The 18,237-nt window shown below is 30.6% G+C and overlaps 1 pseudogene; it reads right to left on the reverse strand.

Moving 5' to 3' along the window:
• Nucleotides 1–289: 289 nt before the first annotated feature.
• LOC149193890 (peroxidase 56 pseudogene) lies at nt 290–987 on the reverse strand (annotated as a pseudogene).
• Between the last annotated feature and the right edge of the window lie 17,250 nt (nt 988–18,237).

Consider the following 18,237-nt stretch of genomic DNA (forward strand, 5'->3'; position numbering starts at 1 on the left):
AGACATCGAAATATCACTGAGCATTGTTTATTATTAATATAGAAACTAATCTACGGAAATATCCGTAAGCATTATTCAGAATAAGTACAGAAACTTCCCCACCGACAAGCATTTAGCAATTAACGAAAAATTGAGCGTCTAATTATTACATAAAAATGTCCAAACCTGCCACCGTTGAAGCCTCGTTATTTGGTAGGGATTATTTCTTAGGTAACCAGGTAAGGAACATAACAGGAATTGAAAATTTAACTAGCCAGAGAGTATTATGATCAACTAGTCTTCCTGTTCCTTAGTTGACAAAGGCGCACCTCTTTCTGATTTCCCCAGCACTACCAGTAAGCACTCCGATACTTCCCATTCGCTGAATTGAGATTTTGAAGTTCTGAATAAAGTTGTCTCCCTCTAACTGCTTCTCGGAAATACTTTTGGAAGTGGAGTCAGTGAGAAGCACAGCTTCTGATTGGAATAACCCTCTGTTTGATTCCAGAGTACTGTAATAATGCCTGTCGAAGTTAAGAGAGCTGCCAGGATCCATTGGCACTGTGGTTGTATTGTCAACTAAGCTCGTGCACTTAGTCTTGAGCTCCTCTGCATAGGACTTGTCCAGGGAGGGATCCATGTCACCTTTCCCAGTGAAGTTGTAGAGTCTGTCGCTGAAGAAATTGTACACCCCGACTCCGATAATATGTCCACCTATAGCATTACCCAATCAAAACCTAATTTGTTAGATATAGCAGAAACATTGCGAGCTCGATATATATATATATATATACCATTTTGAATTGTATTTGTGTATATTTAGTTCGAGATTAGATATGGAGTTACCCGATAGAACAACTAAGTCTTCAACATGCAAAATCCCGTGGGCTTTCAAACACGCAAAATCCCGTGGGCCCACAATTTTACCACCTGCCTACCTCTCATCCTTCTTGCATACCCAACGTCTTTACCCGTCTCTTTTGCATGTCCAACATGTCGCACGACCATTATAGGTGGGCGTTTGATGAAGCTGTGCAGGGATCTACCTCTCGTGTTGCCGTGGGAAATAGAAACTTGCAAGTACAGTTTAGGGGGAGGCGGATGGGTAAGCTTGCTCGAGAAACCACAAGATGTATCACCCGACCAAGGGCCGCCTTCAAGCCATGAATTTCGCTCTGGTTTGTGCAAGTAGAAAACAAGACAATGTGAGCAGTCAAAATTCAAGAACTATTGGCCTTGTCATCAGACCGAGAGACTTTGCCATGCACAAACCAGGTAAGCACACAATAAACTCTCAAAGTGAAGAAAGAGAAATTTCATGAGGGTTTTAGATGTAGCATGTTGGCCCTTTATCCGTTGTTTGGGTTCCTCTTAAAGTACTGGAAAAAAAAAAAAGGAAAAAAAAAACCCTTTCTTTAATTCTAGGAATGCAAGTTCTGCAATCTTCGAAAATTTGGAAATCAACATTGTTTTTGTTTTCGGTGCACAGTTAAATAAGAAAAGTAAAGTTTTGATTATTTTTGAACTTCTGAAAGTTTACAACCTCATAAGAGTACCTCATTTTACAGTTTGGTATGCATTTTTGTATTGCAAAATATCTATGTGAACAAATACCTGAAACTAATTAATGCAGATGAAGCTGGAGTGTAAGTGTTTTCAAATCTCTATTTTTCTATATAAATGTTCTGCTAATCTAATGTGTTAGAAAAGGGTTAATTTCGGCGTCCAGAGTGAATAGAAACAGGATCTTCAACGGCGGTCCATGATTCATGAATGGAAATCTGTCGAGGAATTTTAAAACTACAACATGTTTGAAGTCGTAATCTCTGATCTGGAATCGCAAGATCCATATGTAAAATGAACCTATTAACAACTCTGTTTTGAAATGGAAACATGCTATTAAGTGCGACAACATATAAAAATTATAAAGTGGTACGAAAGTGCTAAAAAGATTCCGTTCATGAGTTGCATACATTCTTTAGTGGCATAGTTAGATAATTTCTTTAGTAATATAAACTATTATTCAATATTGAAATATCAAACTACACATTATCAAATTCTACTGAAACAATTTACTAGCCATTAACATCAACAAAATACGAATTACAAAATAAACACACAATATAATTACAAAATAAACATGCAATATTTTCTTTTAGTTTCTGTGTTATGAGTTGTTTAAGTCTACATCTTGCAGATTGAAAGCAGATTGAAAACAGGAAAGAAGAATTACTTGCGAAGTGCAGAACTTTCGCAAGGGAAAAACCAGAATGAGTGCTCATGTACACATGTGTACGAGTGACTTTTCCAAATTTCATGTTTTATAAAATATTTTAAGCAATACTAAAAATTTTAACAAAAGCATTTCAGTTTTTTTTCATGATAAAAATATGAAAATTACAGATTCAAGTGAATTCTACCTGCGGTCAGACGTGGTTGGAGATGAAATATTTTGAATGGTTATTTGGCCATTCGGACTAGTCTCTGCCTTTTAAATACTGGTCATGTCAAACTATCCTCCAAAGGAAAGGCCGGGCTCTGCTTGTCGTGTGGGAGTATGCGGCCACTTGGAGAAAGTACACAAGGTAAACCCTGAGCAGATGGAAATATTAAAATGAAAATGATAATACTGGCCATGTCAAAGCCTACTCCAAGGAAAGGCCGAGCGGATATTTGAATATCATACAGGACATCAGTCTTTATCTGCTATCTTAAATTTCCCAGATACCTTAAAGATCTTGAGAATACTAAATGAGGCAAACGGTCTTAGGTTTTATACGGCCCTTTCTCTTGCAAGAATTTTACGAGTTGCACGCTAATAGCCATATGGAAGGGGCCTTGCATGCTAATAGCCATGTGGAAAGAGCCGTGATATACATGTGGAAAGGACCTCGAAACTACAGCGTACGTGGGACCAGCCTATTTAAGAAAAGTACACAGGCGAGTCGAAACTCTTTAGCCTAAGTTTTCAAAAAAGTATACAGGCGACTCCAAACTCTTTAGCCTAAGTTTTCAGAAAAGTATACCGTGCAGCCGGCAATAAGAGGACGACACACAAACTTTGAATAAAAATCTATTGGACAGAAAATTTTATTTCAAACATTGGCTTAAACCTGACATGTACGGGAAATATTACTTGGTCAAAACTAATTAATCGCTGGTCAACGATCGATCGATCGCTATTAGTCCCAGGCAGGGACTAATAATGGAATTCATTGTGACCATTTCCTCAACGTATGTTCCATGTTAAAGCTTAGTGCAAACGACACGTCATATGCATATACATTCGTAAATGATATAACATACCTCTGGGTATGCCGAGAGAATCAAAGAGTCATTTAATTAATGTAACCAAACATTTTTGGGCAGCCAAATTGATGTGAGGCCATTTCCATGGCTTAGCGAAAGACTCGAGAATCATTTGGTCTCATTTCTTTTACCTAAAGGCCTGAAGGTTACAATGTGTTTGAGCATATTCAATTGGTTGTTATTAAATCTATTAGAAAAGAGCCTTACAACCCAATCAAAGTTGTCATCCATATCCCAATTAAAGATAAAAAGGGGCATCCAACCCAAGTTCTTAAACAATAAGTCTACCCAACTACATGTAAAATCATTTAATGATATTCCCTGCCATTGTTTCCTAGAATTGAATTTTAGTTCAAAGTGCTAATGTGAAATTTCCCAACAAGAAGACAATAGATAGTGAAATATGTCACTGGTTCCTCACAATTTGAACAACAAATACAAGAATGAATATGGTGACAAATCCATGCCATTTAAATAATCCTACTCATTAGTTGGTGTGAACATCAAAACACCATGTTCATTATATTCGAGGATATAATCGTATTGTCGAATTGCATATGCCAATGCAGTGGAGTGAGCTAGTAACTGAAATAATTAAAAAGGATAGTGGACCAACCCAAATTATGACACATGGTAAAGCACATAGAAATATTTTATGTTAAAACACTTTCAGATAAAAATAACTTTATCATCAATATACAAGTTAATTGTATCCATTATGTTAAATAAGAGAAGAATCTATTTCAACCAATTTAAGCGAAGACAACATTAGGACCGATGACAAGAAGTACATTAATATTTATTTACATTTGACATTCTGATGCTCTTAGAAATCCTGAAATTATCACAACATTATTTGCATTTGCAGTAAAATTTTAGGCTTTAAATTTTGTGGAGTATCAAACAAGTTGGCGAAATAATTTTGCTTGTTCAAGGTAAGAATTGTAGTCAACTTCTGTTTGTGCGTCACAGATGAATGGCTGATTTTTTTGCTTTTGAAAAATTTGTAACAAGAAATTTATTCATTTTTCTATGCAGTGGAATTCATTAAGTAAGAAATCCTTTATACTCCGTGACAAGCTTATTTAGCTAAAACACATGAAATAGATAAATTTATAGTTTTATTAACCCTTTCCTAGATAGATGTTGCATTTGAACAATACGAGGATCTGCAAAGATCATAGTTCCTTAAAATTATGCGTTTCTCTCTAATTAAGCTCTGTCTCTTGGTAAAAAAATAATTTTCGCAGCAAAAATTCACCATTCGGCTAGAATTTATCTTGTACAAATCATAGTCAGTTTCTTTTTTGTCTACGGTTATTAAAAGAGGTTTTGGAGTACGGATATTATAATGGATTACCATATCACGGAATATCACTTTGGGGAAGCCGATGTCGCTGAACAGAGAAAATATTCTCAAGTTCAATTCCACTAATTCCAACAGAGTACCAAATTAAGGCTGCTCGATTCAATTTCGATTCAATTTCAAATATAATTTGGCTGCTCGATTCAATTTCAAAGATAAAGCTTTCATGATGTGCCTCACTGAAAAAAAAGCTTTCATGATGTGCAAGTACAACAAACATTCTTGGTAGGAAAAGATGCACTCTCGATGCATTTACATATCATTTGTATTGTTGTTTGAGATAAATTATTTTGTGTATGAGTATATTATACTTAATTTATAAAATTAGCTTTAATTTTCAGAAAAATAAGTTCATGTTGGTTTTCCAGTAAGTTTTCAGTTCCTAGTCCGGAATACAAGCATGATATCGATGAACTCTCGAGTCCAGTACAAATGTGTAAATTAATACTTTAATATAATGGATGTTTAGTGATTTCTATCAAAATTGACCTCATGTAAGTAAGAACCTGACCTCTTTGATTCCAGAACTTCAAAGTAATATTTTTGACAAATTAAATATGCAATAAAAAAAATTATTCATTTACTACCAAAACTAACTTAACTTTGATTCCAGAACTTCAAAGTAATATTTTTGACACATTAAATATGCCAAAAAAAACTATTCATTTACTTTGATAGCAAGAACTACCACTAATAAATGAATAAAACGCAATCCACCTTTAATCAATGAATGAATCCAAAATGCAAAAGTTCTCTTTTTCTTGAAATTTGTAAAACCTTTGGGCGGGTAAATAAAAGAAGGTATTTTTTTTTACCACTAAATGGACAAAACCAAGATGAATATTTCTTATATTAAATAATTTATTTATTGTTTATCCGTCAAATATATTATTTTGAAATTGTCTTTTGAAATTAAACTTAAAAAAAAAAAAATCCTATTACATTATAGGTAGTCATAAGAATATGTTTAGTTAAATTTGTTTAGCCTCCCAATATGTTTAGTTATAAGATTTACATTATATCTAGTTATAAGAATATATTAGACAAGGCTTTTCAATAAATAAGATAAATGGGAATATAGTTTAACTATTAAAGGATGGTAAAATATTTATGGATTTTTAATTGAAATATACCAAGTCATTCTATAATACTCAATTTATTTTTGTTAGTTTGACTTTAGAAAAAAGACATAAATTCAAAAGAACATTAAAAAAAAAAACTGGTAATATATTGTTGTATGGAAAATAGTTTAACTATTAAAGGAGGGTAAAATATTTATGGATTTTTAATTGTAATATGCCAAGTCATTCTATAATATTCAATTTATTTTTGTTAGTTTGACTTTAGAAAGAAGACATAAATTCAAAAAAAAAAATTGTTAATACATTGTTGTATGGCAAGGTTCTATGTGGTGATAGGAATGTAAAGATCTTGTTTGGTAATTACAAACTCTTCAACTTGATTGGTATTTAAAATAGTGAAGTATTTAAATAGTGTCTGCCATATTGTGAACTATAATTGTTTTAATTGATGAGTTTAAAATTTGTAAAAAACTTTATAGTAATTCAAATTAGTATAAAACTTAGATACCAACACATTTTCTTGTTGAAAACATACTATTAGAGGTAAAATAATTAAGAAAGAAAAAAAAAACATATAAATTTAAATAATTTAATAAATGTCTTACAAAATAAAGATAACTTATCAATTAAGTATTTAATAAGGATATAAGATTTTCTTTTTAGTTTTTCCCTACTATTCTATATTTCTCTATGTGTGGGGCCCTAGTCATGGAGATGGATTCCATAGATTATATTATACTAATGACCCATATGATAGGATGTAGATTTCGTCTACTTTGGATTTCCATGTTGGTTCCTCACTGAGGGTCTCTTTGGGACACACTCTTTCCCATATCAAATAATTTGTGTCTCAAAGGAATTGACGAAGCATCTGTATCACCAGTGGTGTGGCGACAATGGAGATTCTAGTTGTGTACACAAAGATTTCATTTGCTTCATGTGCAAATGTGTTGCAAACATTTGCCTACTGGTTGCAATGGAGATTCTAGTTGTGTACACAAAGATTTCATTTGCTTCATGTGCAAATGTGCTGCAAACATTTGCCTACTGATTGCAATGCGAAACATTTGAATACACTTATTTTTTGGAACTTGGAAAAGAATGAGAAAATAAGTAATTAGATGCCATAATTAGTTATCCAAACTTGAGGTCATTTGATATTCGAGATTGATAACTGGAGAGTACACAAATATTAGTGCAAACTTCCAATGAAAGACTCATCATCTGAAATACCCCATGTAAAATTGTTGTCAGAGAAGATCATGAGTAGAAAATGTAGAGACCATAGAATGTTCAAGATATTATTTCAAGACTGCTTCTTAGAGTGAGAAAAAGACACATAACATATACTACAATGAAATGTCCATTATGGAGCCTCTTTCTTATGTCATGGCTCTACTTTCTTCCATTTCCCTGCATCAATTCAAACTAAACAAAGTATTTTTGAAATAGTCTCCAAGAAAAATGAGAGGTGGTATACTGCAACTTTTAGATTTTGAATTTAAATTTGAAACTCAAACAAACTGCCCCATCACATTTAATATTTAAACTACCTTGCCAACTCACCATATCACTTACTCAACCATTTGAAAATTGTAGCAGTGATCCTAATGAAGGTTACTTCACAATAAGGGGTTGACAAAAAATGGATGACCAAAATATGGGAGGAAGAGGAGGCTGGAAAAGTGCCAAGAATATCAATACCATACATACATACATCTGGATAACATAGTCTTAAGGACTCTTCATCTTGGTGGATAGTTCTCATCGTTCTCCCACTGCTCATCGTTAAATAATGGATACATTGAAAAGATAGATTTTGGAATCAATTCAAGAAAAACTATGACCTTAATAACTCTAGCCAATAGGAACTGTAACCCATAGTAACTATAACCAATGAGAACTATTACCACAATGACTCTAGATGGAAAGAACTTTGATCAATGAATGAATAAAATGATTATAGGTTGTTGATCATAATAGTTCCCTGATCAAGAAATTCCCTATAACTACGACTAATAAACATTGATTATAGTTCTTGTGAGTCAAGGTTCCTAACTAACAAAGGAATTATTCCCTAGAACTATGACTGAAAAACAAAGATAATAATTTAATTTCATAGTCAAAGCTCCCACATCATAATTCTTATGGTCATGATTCTTGTAAAATAAAGTCATAGTTCCTAATTGACAAGGGAACTATGAACAACAAAGGAATGATTTCTGAGTTCATAGTTCATGAGGGTCATAGTTACTATGTGTTATAGTTCCTAAGGGTTAAAGATCTCAAGTTCATAGTTCTTGTATGTCATAGTTACTATGGTCATAGTTCTTGCTGGTCATATTTTCTATTGGTTAGAGATCGCAATGATAAGAAAGCTCATAAAATTTCTTCAATGGGAGTCGATGAAGTGCTTGTTAGAAATTGAGAGGGAGGGAAATATATATATATATATATATATATATATATATATATATATATATATATATATATATATATATAGAGAGAGAGAGAGAGAGAGAGAGAGAGAGAGAGAGAGAGTAGAAAATGTGTAAATGGAAATAGAGAGATAGAGAGTGTTGGCAATAAATTAGTCATAATGGTATAAACAACAATTACATCCATATGATTCCATTCCATCAAATTCCACAATACGAGGGTTTTCAAATTCCATAAAAGCAGTGTTTTCAAATTGCACAAAAGTAAGGTCTTCAAATTTCACTTCAATATACATCGAAAAACATTGCCAACTTGTGATGCATGGTCAATATGGTGTGTTTACTCACATTTTCTAATTATGCACCCAAATTTGAACTCACTATGTTGGAGTTTCCACATTCCACATTGGTAGGGTTTTCAAATTCCACAAAGCTAAGGTTTTCATAGTGCATAAAACTAAGGTTTTCAAATTGCGTAATTATATTTCCTAATAATGCACACACACTTTTGAGAAATGCTAAGCAGGTAGCCTCGTTGGGGTCCTAGTTGGTATCTTGGGCCTTACGGAGCCTAGACAACTAGGAACATGTGTGAACTCCTAAGAACAAGCACACATTATTGTGGGCATGTGTTCCTCATGATAGCCCCATTTCTACTTCTGGGGCAATCATTCTTGTGCAAGTTCCCTTAGTTGATTCTCACTAGTTTTGTCAATTGTGTGTAGTCCTTCTCAAACTCTCATTATAAAATTTCTCACAACATACACTTCATGCTAAGTGTTTTCCCATTAGTTTACATAGTTTCTTTCTTTTATCACATATGTGATTCCATAACCACTTGCCACATGCTTATTTACAATATAACAATAGAGTGCTAAGTTATTTCATCATGATTATTCCCTAATTACAAAAGCCTCCATCATGTTTTGGTTGATTTGTTACACTTGTTTGAGAAACTTCCACATATTTAACTTTATATATCTATATATTACTCTTTTATGTTTATCTCATCATTCTATATTTGTCATGGTTATGAGCACTGCAATAGGTTATCATCATTCATTTCTTAAAACCCCATTTCTTTATACTTATTTTTCTATCTTCTCATAGGTTTGTATTCTTTGAGGGGTAAGTTTGTTCCAATTTTGACTTCATTCATAAGTAATTTAGGGAATTGCGATACTATTTCTCATTTATAATTTCTCTTGTTTCAAATTGAATTATTATAGTGTTCTTCATCTATCTCAATGCTTTCAAAGTGGAAGAATTAAATGAATCAACTTGTACGGTATTTTTTATCAATGGGTCCTAATTTGAAAAATTTATGTATGAATTCTTCCAGAGCCATTTTGAGGCATTAAACGATTTTGTCTATGGTAAAAAAAATTATTGTTTGTGCAATACCATCTGGTACTTGAAGTTTTTATGAAAAATTTATGCCTCTCGCAAGTTGATATACCATACTGACCACCATGGTACAAGTCAATGCCACGTTAATCCCCGTTACTCATGCATATGGAGCTAGCGATGTGTGGAATTAAAAAAGACTCTAGAAGGTCCAAAATCGTAACTCTAGTTGAGGGTTGAGGGAGTCAAACCTTTCATATAGTTAGCTATTGGGTTATGTTAAATATTAGGCCACTAGGAGGAGTAGGGGTTACATTTCATGTTATTATATTATCTTCCATATTTGAGCAAAGAAATTGGGAGTGGGATGTTAGAGAGAATAAAAAGGGCTTAAGATTTTGTAGCAACTTTATAAGCCATAGGTCTTAGGTAACTCTATAGAGAGTACCTCTTTCTTTGTATCTACACATTTTTCCATACTAGAGAATAGAGATCAAAGCAACCTCACCTTCTAGCTAGGTTTCTCCCATAAGGGTTTCCCAAGGGAAAAATTGTGCTTATTTTGGTTAGTGTGTGTATTTATTTTCACTCTAATTTCTTGAATTTCAACTAATTTATATTTAAGCATACAAACAATAAATAAAGAATCTGAGATCTAAAAAGAATTAATATTCACAGTAAAAAAATTCAATATTTATCAGATCTATTATGATGAATTCTTCCAATGGAATATCCACGATAATTTACTGATCATCTCCACATCTTGCTTGAACGACTAGTGTCTTCTTTACTACCACATGTTACGTCGATCAATTTAACTTATTATGTGATTGTATGTTACTTCATCTTTGATGTCCTTTTCTTAATGTCCATGGTTAGGCTTTTATCTCCATTCTTCCTATCTTCAAAATGCAACATCCTCAAAGCAAGAAAATCCAATAACCATTAATTAGGAGTTAGGACCAACAACCATCTTGAATCCATTTTATATTTCAACCTGTCATTCATATCAACTGGAATTGCATTTTCAAACTCTGCCATGATCATGAAAAGTAAGAAAAAGTTTGGTAAAAATCACATCATCAGAGTTTTGTCGGCACGTTTCGAACCATCTAGTGTGGTTCATCACCAGGACAAGATGAAGAACCAGATATTGGCATCGAGTTAAATAGATGAAGAGAAAAAATTTAGTCGTTATAATATAACAATTAGATTTGATTGAATAAATAATATTTTAATATAAGGAAATAATTGTTAGAATATAGTTGTTAATATTGACCATGATTGCCAAGTTGTTACTCTCATTAATCGTATCAAAAGATTCTATTATGAGGACAAGTATAAAAGACAAATAATACATAAAATAATTACTAAAATTTATTTTCCCACACATTACAACTATTTATTGGTAGTATCTATATTCCATTGCCCTTGTAGCACTAAATAAGGTTCCAAATTCCTTTATCCTCCCTTAATTAACTATATAAACCTCATTGTGTCTAAAATGTAATAATAAACCTTTATATTCACATAAAGTTACTCATATTCATGAAGTCATATAATTTCAATTTACTTTTGTTTTTTGAATGGTTATACACATTTATCAATATTAACCAAATTATCCTCATCATAACTTAGTCCACAATAGTAAAATTAATATTTATACAAAAATATAAATCACAATAAAGATTAATGTAAAATGTTTCCCAAAAATTTCATATGAAAACATTAACTTCTTACATATTAACTTGTTGCATGTCTTACTTTTTTGAACTTGTTATGGAATATTTGAATTAATTTTAATCATTCTTTTGAATTGTGGAATATGCAATTCTCTAACTTTAAAATGTTGTTAAAACCATTACACTAAATTATATCTTAACAAATATCATATAAAGACATTACCAATTAAATAAAAATAGAAATACATTAAATCTCATTTAAAAATATTATTAGTTAAATGAAAATAAAAACAAAACACAAAACATTACCAATTATACTTTACCAAATGTATCATGAAAACATATAAATCATAATCATTGGAAAATATTAAAAGAACATTACCAAGTGAAAATGTATCACAAGAGATCAATAAAAAGGTACTCGTTCACTTTATAAATAATTTATTTTCCTCTTTTAATTTTGTTTCAATATTTTATTTAATCACTAGGTATCTTATATATAAGAATAAGTTATACAATACGGATGCAAACGGGTTTCCTAAAATTGCTTCTAACTTTAGCCAAAACCTCCACCTTTGACTAAAGTGAGGGTGGCATAAGGATGCCTAGTCTTGGCTAGACCATTGGGGAATAAAGAGGAGATCATCTTGTAGAATTTAGATAATATCAAAAATAATATTGCTTCCAAATTTAAAGAGAAATTGTGGGAAAATAAAGAGTTGGAAGGAAAAAAGGAAAGTGCAATATTATAAGGAGGTGATCAACCCCCATCTGGAAAACCAAAATTATCTCTATGCCTTGACAAGTGTTAATATGAAAATGAACATTTCCAATATTAGAACTAATTCTCATGAGCTTCATAGTGAAATTAGGCATTGGTGAATTTTCAAAACACCATGGGATGAAAGAGTTTGTCACCTATGCAGGAATTGGTGAATTCTCAAAACACCTTGGGATGAAAGATTTTGTCACCAATAATAGGAGGGTTGAAGATAAAAAACAATTTCTCTTAGATTGTCCATCTTATACTCACATGAAAGAGTTTTCCACCAAGCCTAAGAGTGTTGAATCTTGTACTCACATTAAAACACTTTCTCTTAGATTGTCCATCTTATAGTAAAATCACTTTCTCTTAGATTTTCCATCCTATAGTCACATTAAAACATTTTCTCTTAGATTTTCCACCTTATACTCACATTCAATCCCATTCAAGCTTATAGGAATTACTAGTCACACATTTCAACTTATTCAAATTTTTTCCACACAATCTAACATGTCTTCAAATAATAGAACTCAGATGGAGGGGGAATTAAACCTGCTAGCTACCACTAGAGCTATTGTCCTTTAACAACCTTCTTAACATTTTAACTCATAAAATATATGGTGATTTGGGAACCCTTCTCTCACTTCTTTTTGAGCATGTAAATAAAACGTTAAAGAATCCCATTTAATCTATTACCTTCTTAAGGTCTGATAGACTATATAAGCCTTAGTGGGCATTAATCATCATTATACATCCAAATTATCATTTCACTCCTCTTAATATTATTATAATAATACCATAAATTTTTATTTTTATTTTTATATATAATAATTCAAAAACTCTATAATTAATCTTTTATTTTTTTAAATTTCATATTACTATTAATTTATCTGTAGATTATTACTTTAATAATATTTATCATTAATTTATAATAAATTTAACTAATTTTTAAATCCTAAATTTTCGAGAAATTAAAAACATATAATTTAATTATTAACTAGAAACAATTACATAATATTTATAATTTATTTAAACAAATTTTCAATTTTTTATATAAGTCAATAGTTATAATGAAAATATTTAAAGTCCAAAATAACCTTTATAAAATAAAATTTATTGAATTATACATTTTTTAAAATATATTAACTTTTACTAGATAAACAAGTGGAGTAACATTTTTGTTAAAGATAATTATAAATAATAATTAATTATATATTATTAAAAGATTATAATTAAACAATTTAAAATTCAAATATTAAAATAGATATTCATTTCTCTATATTTAATAACAAATAATTATTTTAATTTATAACATAAAAATATATTAATATAAAACAAATCTCAAATTATATATATATATATACACCAAGCAAAACTTAAAAATTGTTACAACTATTATTATTATAGTCATGAATTTTACTACATCTTAATCACATATTGGAAATCAATATTTCATACTCACCAACTTATAACTTCTTTAATCCACTATATATATATATATATATATATATATATATATATTTACATGACTTTCCTTCATACTCTTAAGATTATCTATATGTGTGTGTGTGTGTGTGGTTATGTTTTTGGTTATTTTTATAAGTGGACAGTATCATATGCATTGAGATTCCCATTTCATAGAAACTTAAACCATGTTTTTACATTGTAATAGGGTTTCCACTTTGTTAACACTAGCCAAATAACTTACTCCAACCTAACTTGCTCCATCCTGGATTTGTGTGTCTACACAAGACCCATGGATAGTCCAAATTCCATGTCTTGAACTCTACATTAAATGGAGTTATCTCTTGTAAAAGTTTTCTGACAATAAATAATTCTCGTAATAACACCAACGTTCGTCTATTCAAAGAGTGACATAAATGGTGGGCCCAAGCATAAATGTATGTAGGTTCAGAGAACCTGCAATCGAGATAAGGATTTCCCTTTTATAAAAATACAACCAATTATAATAAAATTAGAATAGAATCAACTATTAAAAAATGGCGAAGAAATATATGGTTCCATTTCACTTTAACACACTCTAGTGGGATGGATTCTCACCTCTGGACAATTTTATGTATGTTAAAGGGAACACAGAAAAATTCATTTAATTCAGTTGCATCTTTATGTTTTACAAATATATATTTGAATTCCTCAGTCTCCTAGAATCTGCAGTTGTCCCGATCTGGGATCACATCCCTAACGACCTCCATCATTGGTTTGTTGTGCATAAATCCCTTAGGACCCTTCCATTTTTTATCTTATGGGTCATCTGGAGAGCACGTACTGCACTAATATTTGATTCCTCCCAGCCTTTTGTCTACAAAACCAACTCTTTGATCATGGCCTACTTTAAAGAATTTTCTCCTGAGCCCTTCCCTTCTCCTCGCCCCTCTCGCTCCTCCTTTGATCTTTGGTCTTCCTTTCCAGTTGGATTCTTTGATGGAGCTAGTTCCTTTGGGTCATGTGGATGTAGAATGATCATTTATCTAGAACCTTATCACCTCTTCAGATTCCTTTGGTTTGGTGGAAAGGGTTCGAATGCTAGGGCCGAGCTTCTGGCCTTATGGGGCACTCTCTATTGTGCTTCATGGATTGGATTGACAAGCATTTCCATCTTTGGGGACTCTAAAGTTATTATCGAATGGGCCAACAACCGATGTAAACTTCAGAATCCGAATATTCTCTCCTAGTAATAGCAGATCAAAACTCTATCTCAATCATTCCTTCAGATTTCCTTCTCTCACATCTATCGTGAGCACAACAAGGAAGCTGTAATTTTGTCCAAAAGTGGATGTTCTACCTCGCTGAGCTCGATCGACTTCCAAGAATTCATCTTAGTCTCTCTTCTTCGCTTGGGACAGATCACTTACTAACTCTTCTCCTGATCCATTTTTGAGTTGGGCATCTTGCTTTTTGGCCCTTAGCATTTTTTATTGTTGCGGCTTTCTCTTGATGTTGCTTTCTGCTACATGTTTACTGCAGGATTATTTCCTTTTTGTTCATACATTGGATGTGGAGTTGGTTATTTCATTGCATCAATAGCTCTGTTGTTATGGATAATCTTCATGTCTTTGTTTCTACTTTCTGCTATTGTTGTTAGGAATTTCACAAAAGAGCGTCTATTATCCAATGGGAAGGATGATTGTTGCAATATGTTATTCATCTTTTAGATGCATAATTAGTTAGTTAAAATCTAGAGAAATGCACAAGCTTTTAAGAAGGACCTAGTCTTAGGTGATGCCTTGTATTCCTAGACATATAGTGACAGATGGCAACCCAATGGTCAAATCAAATTTAAGGTTCCTTAGATTTTATGTGGATAAACTTTTGAAAATATAGGAACCCATTCAAAATTTAAGGATAAAATCTTAGTAGAAGGCATATCCCTGATAATAAACACTTTTTAATTGAAAAAACTACAAAAATGACTATTTTTTCCTAGCGATTTAAAAAAATCTCATCAAATTTAAGTAATCTTCTTAAATTTGAAGAAGGTTTAAGTAGTGTACCTAAGGTATATTATAAGAAATATTATATAATGCACTAAATAAATATCATGTAATAATTGTTCTATAACTAATCAATATTACATATTAATGATTATATTACATAATAATTGTCATATGACTACTGTTACATAATACTTATTTATTAAATTATGATCATAAATCTAATAACATATCTTAAGTATATTACATTTTTTGAAATAATAAAAATTTAACTAATGGTTACGGACATTTGTTTTTTTTTTGGGAAGTCAAATGTTCAAATCTAAAAGGGGTTTTCCCATATTTACATTTATTTTATAGTAGAGCCAAAATGATTGAAATATTTTATTTATAATTTATTTTTTATTTTTTATTAATATTTTTTAAATGCCACATATTAATTTTATATAAAGAATTGAACACCTCCTTTTTATTATTTTTATTAGGAATTCTAGTTAGGAAATAATCATTATATATATATATATATATATATATATATATATATATATATATATATATATATATTATTTATTTATTTATATTTTTCTTTTGTTTTTTCTTTCATATATATAATAGTATGGATATTTAAATAGTTTATCTAAATCTTGTATTGAAATATTTTTAACAAGTATAAAAATTATACATCTTCCACATTTAAAACTGGGAATATATTTATTTTCTATACTTTTAATTATTTTATTTTTTAAAATTGATATAAAATTTTATTATTTCACATTAACATCTAAATATTTTATTCATAGTTGAGTGTGATTTTACATCTTTTAAGTTGTAATGTAATTTAAAGTAATCAAATAGGTATATTCATTTTTGTTTTTAATTATAGTTGACATTATTTTTTTATTTAGAAAAATATTTCATTTATATTTATATTTTATTTTTTCCACTTTTAATTACTTTTATCATTTTTTTTAAGTTGATAGAAAATTATGTTATTTCACATGAACATTGGAATATTTTATTTATGGTTGAGAGAGAGTGAAATATTCTTACCACATCTTCTGAGTTGTAAAAACTGAACAAGCACATGGAGAGTGGGATTATTTGTATTTTACTAGTACAACCACATTACAAATATTAATATAGCCTAAGGCTTCATAAATATAACGAAAAAAACTATTGCAACATAGAATGCTTTACTAATGCACACATTTACCATTAACCATGTATAAAAGGGTTATGGGTCAACTTTAACTTAAGAAAAAAAAGAATTATAAATTATTGTTATAGATAATAATGGGGAACTTACATGGACGAACTTATTAGAATTGGAATAATCTCAAATCCCTAGGAAATTGGTGGGTGGGGAGCACGAATATAATTTTTTAAATTTATTAAAAGTAATGGACCATTTTGCTAAATAAAATTTGCTTATATATAAATGAATGTTATAAATAATAATGAGAAATTTATCATGGAGGAACTTATTAGAATTGGAATAATCTCAAATTGATAAGCATTAAGTTTAAGCATATGTTGAGCACATTTCCTTGAGAATCAATCTAGGCCCTCAATTAAAAAAAAAACAAAAACAAAAGATCCTCATCCACCTTAAGTTGAAATAAGAAGACTTGGCAATAATGATTTTAATTAAAACTTACCACAACCAAATAAATATATTTATTTTTGTTTTTAATTATGGTTAACATTATTTTTTATTTAGAAAATATTTTACTTAAAAAAAAATTACACATTTCCTTAAATGTAAAATATATATTGTTCAACACTAATTTATAATTTAAAAAAAATACAAATTTTATAAAAAATAACATTACCTTTTTAAAATTAAATTATAATTTTTAATAGATTTTAAAAATATAAAACTATTTAAATAAAATTTCTAAAATAATTATAATATTAATAACAATTAAATTGGTAAATAATACTAATATTTATAATTTTATTTTTAAATACCAATTTTCCATAAATCAATATTTAATATTAATAGTTATTTAAATTTTAATAGAAATTGTAATAATTAAAAACAAATTAATTGATTTGCGCAGTGCAGTGAATGGGCCAACAACTTAATTTATTTTTAGATAATTTCAATGCGTTAACCATTTTGTTGTGCATTTATTCCATTGCACAAGCTGGCATCGGTGGGTGTTGTAGCCCTGTACTTTTGAATTTAATTCCATGCCTCGAGCTGTCTGCTAGATGGCGCTGAGACAACGACAGATGTCAGACATAACACAAGTTTCTGGTTGCAAAAATTTTCTGAGATAAACAATTCCGATAGTGAATATCAACCTCCGTCTCTATAAACAGAGACAGAAAGGTGGGTCCAAACAACCACGTAAGTATGTTAAGTGAATCTGCAATCGGGATAAGGGTTGCCCCAATCTTCTAGCCATAAGCGACTCGTCCCGACTGAGTTTTCTTGTATCCATAAGCACACCCAATGGGAAGCTACTTGAGAAAGGATTACAAGGAAGAAAATCCTAGAAGGCATAAAACCGGTGAGATACAAGGTGGGAATTTTCTTGAGAAAGAATTAGAAGGAAGAAAAACAAAAAAACGACGCTACAAATTTGGCAGGAATCTGGTAGACGAGATGCAAACATTGTTTAGTGCCATGTGGCCGTTTAGAATTGGGAGGAGGACGACGAAAATGAAGGCTTACTATTGGTATTGATGAATAGTGTCTACTCACCCAAACTGTGTAGAAGAAATGCCTATTAGTGTAAATATAATATTTATATAAAAAAATAAAAATATCAATAACAAAATACTTGCCATATCTATTATATATAAAATCT

This window comes from Pinus tabuliformis, chromosome 2_2, assembly GCF_031772625.1.
Source record: "Pinus tabuliformis cultivar Carrire ecotype Pingquan chromosome 2_2, CPIR1, whole genome shotgun sequence".
NCBI classification, from domain to species: domain Eukaryota; kingdom Viridiplantae; phylum Streptophyta; class Pinopsida; order Pinales; family Pinaceae; genus Pinus; species Pinus tabuliformis.